The sequence below is a fragment of the Crocodylus porosus genome, unplaced genomic scaffold (assembly GCF_001723895.1).
Source record: "Crocodylus porosus isolate Cpor-Errol unplaced genomic scaffold, CroPor_comp1, whole genome shotgun sequence".
NCBI lineage: Eukaryota > Metazoa > Chordata > Crocodylia > Crocodylidae > Crocodylus > Crocodylus porosus.
The window spans coordinates 33,036,186-33,048,893 of NW_017728906.1; positions in this window are offsets into that span (position 1 = coordinate 33,036,186).

Consider the following 12,708-nt stretch of genomic DNA (forward strand, 5'->3'; position numbering starts at 1 on the left):
CAAGCCTGATGTCCACCCAGTTTAGAACTACAGATTTGGAAGTGAGACCTTACAGGGATAAGACCTTTCCTGGAGAGGGTGGGTAAAAATTGGCAACAGGTTATTGAGATCATTAATAGCTATCCATGTGTTGAAACTAAGGATCAGACAGCAGCATTCTGAAAACTTACTGGCAGCTTCAGGAAGATCTCACATCTATCAACAGACTTTAATCACAAGTTGCTGCTGATTTGACCAGAGGACCTGGCTAGTGTGGGTAAAAGCTGTATTAAAGTTGAGTTACTCACTCCTACTGCAAAAATCCAGTGATACTGAATTGAACAACTGGTCCTGAGAGCTCTTTCTTTGAGTTTGACAGAATTCAGTCGTATCTGTTCTCCATAAAGTACTCCGAGCCGTCATGTCACCAAAGTACATGGCACTTTTCTATCTGAGCATCCCAAGATAGCACTGATTTAGGCATACTTAGAAAAAAGGGTGGAAGCAACTTAACTTCAGCTTAGTTTGGGTAAAATGAAAAAAAAAAAAAAAATTGTTGCAGAGGTCTGTGCACCATCAGCCAAGGCACTAGTATCTTCAGTCAAATCAGACATTCCTAACACTTTGAGTACTGGAAGCTAAGGTGGTGAGCACTCATTGTTTAAAACAGAAATAAGTACAACTAGAAATGTAATAATTTATGAATAAGTGGTAGTCCCTTGCCTTCAGGGTGCTAGGCTAACAGTCTCAGCTTATCCCACTGAGAAGTACTGAAGATAATAAAATGGTGAAAAAATAGTCACAGGCTTCATATTTTCAACAACACACACAATCACCATCATCTATACAGAAAGCATTTTTGTCTACACTGAATTATTCCTGGCAGAAAGGAATATAATGGCTGACAGAGTGTCTAAAAACCAATACTTCTCCAATATTCATAGCAATACCACTGTAAGTACACCACACTTCATCTTTCTAAACTTTCCTTAGAATTTTAACTCATAGTTTCAGTTTTAACTCTTGGATATTATTAATGGGTTGTCCCATGGGTAGGCCCAGGATAGCTAAAAGATCACTGGAAGGTTCCCAGCTGAAGGCTGTGGTTAAGAGCTACATTCTGCCGGCACAAAAGAATTCTGTACAATAAAGCAAAGCTCATCGGTGAGGGAGAGAGACTATGGAGTGAACTCTTCCAGGGACTGATGGCCATCACAAATCTCATGACTTCCTCTTCCAAGTACAAAACACATTTCTGTTACATTTCCATCTCTAACCTAAGTATTTAGCATATGTGTATATAATACAAAAAGAGCGCACACACAAATAGGGGAAAAACACCTCAAACTGCAACAAAACAAGACATTCGGACACATATGCTTCAGGTGCAAAAGAACAACTGCATGTGACGGCCGTTAGTCACATTGTGTACTGCGCTTCAGAAACATACATACAGAAGTTCACAGCAATGATCAGCACATAAGACCTATTTAGAATAGACTAGACTAGGCTAGACTAAACTGGGACAGACCCTGACAATGCATTCAAACTCATTCTTGTTGCAACTGCGCTGGCATGAAGCATGAATTCTCATTAGTCATAAGAAGGTGTGACATGAGTGAGAAGCCCACTTTTTCAAATCAGAACAAAGAAAAGAGCTTTCTTTTTCTAAACTGCAATATCTTTGATGGTATTGCAACAAGATGGATTTGGCCCTAGAGTTTTGGCAAGTCGGAGGCATAACAACTGGGCTCTGTATCCTGGGCAGCAGCACTGGCAGGGGTGATGGCAAGCATCAGGCTAGCTGGGGCAGCTCGTTTGGCAGCAGTAGTACCTAGCCACCCATTGCTTATTGTACAGCTGGCAGTGCAGACTCTAGACAAACTTCTTTGGTTGCAAAAGTATGTGACAGGAGAACATCTTGTGAGACTTCTAGGGCTCTTGGTGTAACCCACATCAAAAATACCACAGGAAAAGGCAGAATTTCATCAGTCCACTCCTGAGCCCTGGCCAAAGGAAAGAAGGCAGAAACATGCAAACCATTTCAAATTAATTTTTTAAAAACCAGAACTGAAAAAGGAGACGAGGGAGTAGGCCCATTTTAAGTGAAGGTTGAAGCTGTTATTTCTCCCATTACCTTCTCCAATAAATCTATTTTCTCTGGAAAAAACCCCCCTTAAAATTATATCTATTAAGCTAGTGTATTTAGATAGAGTCAATAATGAAGTTCTCTAACATAAATATAATCCTCTGCAATTTTGCTCATTTAAATAAAAGAATGGCATGTTGTACCAGTTAAGAAACTTGACCATCAGTTTTAAAGCCTCATGATCATCTATTCATACCTCCTGGTTAATACAAGCTACAGATCCTCACCCCTCTTTAGATTGGCACTGAAGGCTGTCCCCAATTAACGCAGCTGTAACTGGTAGCCAGCTTATTCAGGATGAGGTATCAAAAGCAGCCAGAGAGGACCTAGCCACATCATTCCCTTATATGCAGTTAACTATACAAACTGGGGTGGCCTTGACTATCTTAACACAGTGGCTAGGGTAGACCTTTGACTTCTTTGACATAAGCTAACACTGTTTAATTTAATAAACTTGCATTTCAATCACCTGTATTAAAAATACATTCCAATCACAACTTAAAAGGCCAAATGAGCAAAATAATAGGGAAATACATTTCCTTTTGGACAGACAGGCACATAAAGATCATATTTGCATACAAATGTATAGTAGTTTACCAGAAACATTTCTGAAATGAAAACAGTATACAACATCCCAAAAATGAAGAGGATTGCTTTTTAAGGAAGAGTGGAAGAGTAGAATGGTTGTTTCACAGCACAAATGGATTTTGGAGCTATTTCACAAACATACCGCAAAATTCCAGCAGTATGAAGTGAACGCTGTTCCTATCTAATGGCCAGTCAACGAGCGATTATTCAACAGGTCTTATTCTATTTATGAGTGCGGACGCATTCACATGATAAATATACTGTCACTGATTATGCTATTTGACATTCCACTTAGAACAGACAATAAAGAGCAAATGGTCTGACCTAACTTCTCACCATGACTGGTGGCTTCTTCAGAAAAGGGTTGAGGTTCTGGAGTAGTATAAGAAAACATGAATTGTCATTAATCATAAAAGGTGCAACGTGAGTGATAAGTCCACTTTTTAAAATCAGAACAAAAGATAAAGTCAGAACTTTTTTTTTTTTAAATTAAATCTAGCAGTTCAGAAAAAACTCCATGATTTTTTCCAGGAGTCCTTCTGGTGGCATTTGTTCTCCATCCTGCAATGAGGCCCTCTTCCTTCCTCACCTCCAGAAAAGAGCAACTCGGTACAGTATGGAGCAAGACATCCAGAAGTCCATTGGAACTGGAGGGCAGCACACAGCACAGAACCACAACTCTCTCTTTCCAGGCCCAAATCCCACCAAACCACTGGATCCCAACAATAATGTGAGACTTCTATAGACAGAATAGGGAAGAGAAGAAGCCTGCTTAAGGCCTCCTGATTTTCAATCAATGGTTTAGGAGTTGTTTCTGCTCCCTCTGCACCCCTCTCTACCCCCTTCTCCCACCCACCCAATACAGCAAAAGAAAGCACCTGGTCCATAACATGTCTTTGGAATATTATCTTTGTGAAGGCTGAAAAGAGACTTGATCCAGTGCTATCTGATTCCTTATAAACTCAGACTTCACCATATCACATTACTTTGTGTCAATACTTAAATATCTCCCAATGTGCATTAGCAGCACACAGCTCTCAAGCATTTCATATGCAACTGCAACCAAATAGTTTCATTCAAAGCTACACATGGAGCACATCTGTATGGATTTAGAACATGAAAACAGCTCACCCAAAATGGCATGGTAGGATTTTATTATGACAAATGTGTAGTGGTCTGCCTTGCTAAGTCATATGAAATCTTGTCAAAATTTTGAATGATGTCTATTAACACTTCCTGTAAATTATAGCTTTTGGCAAATATTGACGTCACTACTGCCACACGTTTCCAGCTAGACCAAACAAGCTGAGCTGCAGAAAGAAAAATAAATTATCACTAGTTTCAAATCTATGTGAAAGTCTATAAACAAACAGCGCATGGATTTGGTTTTCATGTCACTTTGGTAGTCCAGCTGTCAAATGACAAGTTGTTTTGTTAAGTGCTGATTAAAAAGAAAAGACCAAAGAAAATGACAGGATAATCTGTGTTTCAATATGCTGCATGTAAAAACAACAGCTATAATAATTACGGATAGCTAAAGATACACGCTAACTAAAGATCTGTGGATATTGAATTGAATACTCTCCCCCTCAAGTGCAATTGGCCACCTTGAACTAGAGCAAATATTCTCAGGAATATTCAGTTTAGAAAAGAGAGTACAAAGGAACAAGGAAGTGAAGCAGCAGGAAATCAGTGTAATGAAAAACATGTTGTAATTGGAAGACAGGAAGGAAGAGGCTTACATAGCCAACAAGTTCTTTATTGTACCTGTTCCTGGTGATCTGCACCTGCATGCAGTCAGTAGAACTGGAAGTTTGGTGTCATCACTAACATCATGTTTAGTGACATCTCAATTTTTGTTAAGAAAACATAATTCAGCGAGTTTAAAACAGAGTGCCACCAACCTTTATTGCTCAGAATGTCAACCATTTGGGCCCCTAAGAATCAACCTTGCCACTATAATATGTTGCAAGATATACATGAATCAAAACATTTAATTGCAATGAAAATTAAATTTACCATGCATCTTAATCCTTTAAGCACATATAAAGAGTTCAGATTAAGAATTTTCTAATAGAAGTAGCAGCCTTTAAAACTGCATTCTACAGTACTGTCTTAATTGCTGTAAAAAGTCTGTTCTGCTCATAAGGAAATATCATTAAGAGCAGAAAAAAATAATAGTAAGCTAAGTGTTTATATTGTTTCTAGGTTTCTCCAGAAATACAAAACACATTAAAAGGAAATTTTATGTACCATATTTACTTGAATTCAAGACGAAGTTTCCCACCCCAATCAGCCAGGGAAAAAAAGACCATCATCTCATAATCGCACACAAGGAAAACTCATTAAGTACATTGTCTGTCATTACACTGCTGCCAAAAGTTCAAGAATGGAAACCAAGTATGAACTTAATTAAATGCAGCCAACACTGAGCATGACTATAAAACACAAGGCCCATATTGGGCAAACACACTCGTGGGATCTTTTTTTTTTTTTTTGCATGTGGCCCTTAAAGAACCGGGAGGTCTGTAAATCTCCCTTAAACTGCATTTATTTCACCTGCATGCTCAGTGCATCTTTCTGCACTCGGTCCAGATACACCACAGAACATGGACCTCTGTTCTTGTGTACCTAAGTATCACCATTTCCAATTGCTTTTCAGTCTTCAGGAGTTCCTACTTTTACAAGGCCCTGGTCACACAGAAAGACACTAAAAGGAGATGACCTGGTGACTGGTCCAAGGCGACAACTTGGTGACTGACTTAAATATAGAGGGCAGTCTGGGTGACAGTGACCATGAAGCCATTGCGTTCACTGTCTGTCACAAGGCAGACAAATCAGATAGCATGGTAGAAGTACTGGACTTCAAAAATGCAAATTTCAACAAGGAAACAATTGCCTACCCTAGAAATCTTTCCTTTCCAGCCTTGCAATCTATGAATCTAGACTGTTAAGTCCATATTCTAAATAGTTTTCCCCCACTGCCATGTTCAATCACATGTAGAAGTGGCACTAAAGCTGTAGAGCATCCACTGTATTTTTGTTCATGCATCTGTCTATGCATTGATTTCATATACTTTCCTGGATATTATATATCCCAGTTATCCTACAAATGGGAGAACATTGTGACAAGGACAGGATACAACCTTAGCACAGGGTACATGGCTGGGCAGGAAATATATTTGCATTTTCATAAGTCCAAGCCAGGTGCGAATTGTAAATCAGGTGCAATGTGAAGAGTAACATCTGTGCAGAGTATCTAGGTAGCCTTATGTCACTTTCCATAACATCACAAGCAGCACAGAGTTTTGTCCTGAAGGTTTTAGTACCAAAACTGGTTGCTGGTTACTGCTGCTGTTGTAGTTGTTTGTTACGTAGATACAAAACCCCAATTCAGTTAAAAGCGACAAGTTAATCTGCTTTACCATTAGAATATTTAAAAAAGGAAGAAGCACAGAGCATGCCTCATCTTTAAAAATTGGATGCAACTGATTTAATCCACAGAAAATGCTCGCATGCACTCAGCTTCTTTAAATACGAAGTACACATGTCACACATGATGTGTTGTTCTTTCTAGCATTCAGAGCCACTGCAAATTAATAACACTGACTGGGATCCTGGCAAGAGTCCAAGAAGAATATAATTCATCAGATTCTACCCACTCTCAAATAGCCCAGCTGCTTGTTTCATTCTTGAGGCTACAGTTTCATTTAAAAGGCTCACCTCCATCCCTTATCCAACAGCCACCATAGCTTAGCTCATATGTAAATGGTGCATCGTTTTGACTGCTGCTGCACAGGACATTCACCACATGAAGTTTTTTGCAAACATAAAGCAAGTCCTTGGATTATAACTCTGAAAGTATAAAAAAGGCAAAAGCCCAATTTTTTCAAGAAATATGACAGCAAGTGAAGAATGGGGTTTGCACAGCTGAAAAGGAAGATCAATTCTGAATCTTAGCCCACATAAATAAGATGTGCTTGTAAATTTATATACTTAAAACTTAAATTTCTGCAAAGTTTGGTGGGCCCACAGAACAACTGATGATAAACCCAAATTCTCATAATTTCCTTTTAAACACATTGTGTCTGCAGTTGGCAAAAAAAGCGGAAAATAAATTTGTTTGCAAAACAAACCATTTATTTTACAAATTTGACTATCTACAAGAAGCCCTGGAAAAGTTATCAAAATGAACAGCAATCATTTTTGAGGTTCCTTACTTTAATAGTCATGGAAAATACAGAGAAAGACTGAAATAGGGTCTGGAAACAGATACTATCGATGTCTGAACATTAAGTCAATGTAACATTAGAAGACAATTAGTTTAAATTTGATATTATACAAAGGACATACACTTTGTAACTGAATACATTGATTTATTACATTATGTCATCAGTTTAATTTAGTGCGTATAAAGACACATGAAAAAGTCTTAAACACCACCAAAGATTTAAATGCAAATACTAGCAAATGCTAATATTATTGGTGGCATATACATGTGATGCAAACAGCTACCATGATATGAAAAATTAATCAGTATCTCTGAAACTTTTAAAATATACAAGACTTTGTTCTTTGCACTACTGCTTTAATATTACAAACTATTTTAGTACAACAAACTAAAATCACAGTGGAGACTATTCAGAGCAAGTGAATGATTTTGTTTCTAGCGTGTTACAAAATGAAAGAGATACCAAAATATTTAAGGGCAGAAAGACTGAACTGTATTTAAGACCACAGTTCAAGAAGTTCACAATGAAACTAACAGCTTACATAAATTCACTTATCTACAATGCAATAGGAGACAATAGTCTAGTACATGCTTCTATAACATGACAGGACTTTAACTGAAATAAAAAACTGTTAATTACTTCTTAATAATAACATTTCCCAATCAGGGTGAAGATCACTGACTTGATTTCATCGTGAAGGAAATCTTAGAAATAAGGCAACAAATTCTGTCCCACATATGCCAATGTAAATCTTTGACAAATCCAATCCAATCGAATGTATTTACACAAGTGAAGTCAGAGTACGTCTACATGGTTAACATACCCAAGCTAGTTTTAAACTACCCCTCCCAAGCAGGATGGCATGAAGTTCAGTGCATACTAATTACCTAACTTATTGGATGGGTTTGGCAGCTCACACCAAGTTCTAATCTGCTGTAGCTAGACTACTCTTAAAATTATGAAAGCTATCTCGAGTACATCTACATATCACAGACATAATCTGAGAACCAAGTTTGCTTCACGTTCTGCTTCTATTGCATAAATCACTGGGCTTGTTTGTATACCTTACACATTGGTTAACTTTTTCAGTGTTTACTTCTGAAAATGAGAAAGAAAAATCACCTATGTGCAAGTACTTTAGGACTCTATTTATGTTCCTAAATAGTTATGCTAATTATACTTTCACCTGGTCCTACTTGGAGCAAAAGTTAATTGAGCTTTGCTAACAGCATGGACATTCATGTGTTTTGATGATACAGGGACTTTGTGATACAAGAGGCCTTACGTGTTGCGCTGCCTGCCACGTGTGTAGCCCCTCCCCTCAACTCACCTGCCACAATATGATGTTATGCTATAAAGAGAGAGGGTTCAATAGAGATCTTCCTGGGAGGGCTTCCCAGGAAACAGCAGTACTCAGGATTTTGGCTTGATGTTCCACGGGGCTCCGCCTCCCCTACACCCCATCCACTCGCCAACTGCATGGGCGCCCACACAATGGTGGTTCAGCCTTGCAGGCTTACCCACGGCTTGCTTCAGGAGGAATCCCACGTCCGAGTGGGGCTCAGTTGGTACTTGTCCCTCCTGTCTTGATGCATAGCCTTCCCTCCCTTGAGGCTGTCAGGCTATCTAGGTGTGATGTTGCGCCTACTGTAGTGCCTCCGAGTGGGGCACTTGGTTCTTAACCTGCTTCTATCACTCTGATTTTTCTTCTTCTTTCCCCCCCCCCCCAAAAAAAAGAAATATATTCCTGGGGAGGAGAGAGACAGGGTCTCCAAGGCTTCCCCTGCTCTGCCTTCCACAAGGGGCTCAAAGGCATCCCCTGCTCTATCTGCTGGTGCAGCACTGGCTGTGTTTCTCTGCTCCTGTGCAGGAGCCTCAGCACATCTGGTGTGCTGCACCACAGCACTCTCTCTGGCTCCTCTCCCACCCAGGTTCTGGCAGGACTTTTAAATTTTCCCACCGTGGCCGGTATGGCCGCCGCGATTGGTCCAGCTGTTCCCCGCCCGGGAAACAGCTGATTAAACAGCTGGCATAATGCCGGCTCGCACAGCCACGATCCCAGCTCCCGCTCTGGCTGCCTCGCAGGAGGTAAGTTTTCCCCACGGGGGTGCCATTTCTGGGGTTTGGGGCCTCTAGGGATTACCCTCCCCCCTGCAGGAGCCTTTGGGGGTGCCTTGCCGTTAGAGTTCTTTTTTCAAGTCTATCAACAAAGAAATCTGCTGCAATAATCATAATCAATAATCCCCGCAAAAGAAAAGAAAGGATGATTGTGATGGTACTATCTTTCCTGTGTGGTCCCACAAGGGTAAGTAAGGGATGAAATCAAGACGGAAAGAGGAAATGCTGGCAACAGTTACTTTTCTTTACCTAGTCTCTTATTTACTTCATATCCTGTCTGGAAGGACTCCAGTTACAGATCATTTTTCCTGATGTAATCCAAATACACACTTCATTTACCATGCATGTAAGTAGAGGGTAGGTAGCACCTCCCTTTTATTTATGCTTCTTTAAGTAATCAGTGGAAAATAAAAAGGAAGAAGAGTTAGTTTCAGTTGTTATCAGAGGTGTAACTTTGAATGTTGACACAGGCATGGGAAGTACTTACCTCCTTCATGCCAACTGAGGCAGTGGCAGCATGGGCTGGTGCTGCCTCACTGCAAGCTCATTCAACCTGGGATACAATGGCAGTCCGTGCTCCCTGGGGGCTTCTATTCTACTGCCACTTCTGAATCAGTGCCCAGAGCTGATGCCCCAGTCACCCCTCCTTCCCAAATTAAGCTACTAGTTGTTATCCTCCAAAATGTAAACATGTGTCATATACTGTTCTGTGCTTAAAACAGATTTAGATTTTAGATTTTTTAAAAATAAGATCTGCAGGAACCATTTCATAGCAACAGAAAAGGTCTAAGATTACTTCACCCTTGCCGTACAGGACATTTTAAAGGAAATCTGAAAAGCAAGATGCCAACAGGTGTGAAGAAGCACAACAAGGATTATCAAGGGAATGTACAGCCTATTTTATAAAAACAGATTAAAAAGGAGCGTGGTTTGTTTAGTCCATCAAAAAAGGCTGAGAGAGGAAATGATTGCTCCTTCTAAATTCAGCAGGAGTATGAATGTATAGGGAGAAGGAAGACAAGTAAGGGCTCTTTAAGCTAAAGAAGAAAGCTGGCACAAGAACAAATGAATATAATCAGGCTATGAATAAATCTAAACTGGAAATTAGGAGGTTTTTAGCATTAGATGAGTGAAGTCCTGAAACAGGAACAGCAGTGCAGGCAAGGAACCTGACAAATCTCAAGATGGACCTTGGGCAGAATAAGTATAGGATGCTATTATGGGACTTTTTGCAGTAGCTGGGGACTAGACTCACTGAACCAGGAAATCTCTTCCAGTGCTTCCTTCAAATGTTTTGCCCTCATTTTTTTTCCCTGAGGAAGCTGGCATTACACTTCAAATTCAGCATAAAATAAAATGGATTTATGTTAGTATTTACCACCTGAAGATGCAAGTCCCATGGAACCATTGGATCTAGTCTGTGGATCTGGGGACTCTGATGGTGTTCCAGCAACAGGGACTTCACCCGCACTGCAGCTGGGTAGGTGAGACCCATGCCATGACTGGAATTGGTGCTGGCCTGTTTTAGACCCAAGCTGGGTCATTCCAGCCTGCCACTTTAAAACATTGCTGACTGCTGATCTAGCCCACTATATCCACCCTACACAATAGGGTACTTTAGGATTTTCTGTCATTATTATTCTATGTGGGAAAGCCATGAGTGAGTTGGGCAATCATCACTTGATAAAATACCATGCAATCCGCAATCTGCATCTGTCTTTTTTTATCATTAAAATACTAATTTTCCAGTCTCTGAAATTTTCTCCAACATATACGAAGAATTATTAACAACAGTAAGCATAGAGGCTATGCTGAACTCTCCTTTAAGGTCTTGTACCTTGGCATGCTAGACTACAGCAGCACATGTTTCCACTTCAGAACTTAGTGCCTTGTAAATATCAAGGGGGTACTTTCACATGGGAATTAGGCAGCACATTCAGCTCTGTAAATCTATAAAGCTAAGGAAAGGAAAGTAACTACAGCTCCAATTGAAGCAAACAGCCAATACCTTTGCCTATAGTTAAACATACAAATCAAATTAAAAAGAAAGCATTTGGATGGTAAATTATCTTCAGGAGTTTATAGTACCTTGGAGTGCTGAAATGAGTGAGTTGCTGGAAGGCAATAACTATCACAGATGGGACTGAAATCTCCATTATATTGTACTGACGCATGCCACAAATGCTGCAGAGCCAGCTGTATTTAAGCAGTGTTAGTGGTATGATACACTTAATGAATTATAGTGATTAACTATAAGATTAGGCTGCTTTGATTCCACCACTTTACAAATTATTCAGTTACACTACATATGATCTGAGCCTTCAAGAGGCCTGTCACTGGTCCCAGCTAAATGCAGATTCATAACAAGTAGAACCATGGAAAATCAAGTGTGAACCATGCCTGATTTATCATTTTGATCAGTTGCTAGATATGAAGACTGTAACTGAAACATGTTCCCACAAGTTTAGGGACCCATTCCTATGAGCCCAAGTAAAAGTAATGCTCAGTACACCAGGATGTCAGTACTACTGATTTTGTAGTGGCAACTGTAAACAAAATAAAGCTTAAGAGTAATGAATGATGAGTAAGAGTTTTTTTTACTATAAAGTACCCACCAAATAACTTATTATATTTTATTTTAATTTTTTTTAAATGGCAAATTAAAATAAAGTAGTACAAGTTAAACAATAGTTACTAAGCAGAATTGAGAGGAAAAAAACCCCCAAAAGATAAAGGGCAAGATTTAGAAATAAAAAGAGAATCTGAGAGTTTGAAGGAGGCAGGATCGAGGAACCTCAGGACTCTGGAGACTTGAACTTAGAAACAGGGTAGAACAAAACAGTTTTCACTACACTGACACCAGTAATGTCACCAAGTATAGGGCTTTAGTGTCGCCGCTTGCTACATAATGCAGTAAACTATTTCCAGACTGTTTGTACTTACATAAAGTCAAATGTGAGTCAGATCAGATGTCTAGGATTTTACACACACAATTTCAAATTATGAAGTTTGCATCACAGATAGACTAATTACCACCTGGAGGAAAGAGCATTTTGAAATGGGTTAGAATCAGAGAAGATTGAACTTTGGTGTATTTAGAATCATAAAAAATGAGGGTTGGAAGGGACCTCAGGAGGTCATTTAATCCAACCTACTGCTCAAAGCAGGACCATCCCCAACTATATCATCCTAACTTAAAAGTCTCCAAGGATGGAGAGTCCACAACCTCTTTGAGAAACCAATGAGGTTCCAGTGCTTTGCTACCCTCCTAGCGAGAAAGTTCTTCCAAATATCTAACCTAATTTCCCCTTGCTACTTTCTGTAGGCAAGGGGCAGGAGGGTGCAAAACTGGACACAGTACTCCAGAAGTGGCCTCACCAGTACCAAATAGAGGAAAATAATCACTTCCCTGGATCTGCTAAAAATGCTTCTACAAATGCAACCCAGTATGCTGTTAGCCTTCTTTTGCAAGAAGGGCACACTGTTGGCTTATTTCCATCTTACAGTCCATTGTAAACCACTAGTCCTTTTCTATAGATCTACCACTTAGCCAGTCAGTCCTCAGACTGTACCCATGCATAGGATTTTTCTGTCCTAAGTGCAGGACTTTACACTTATCCTTATTGAACCTCATGAGATGTC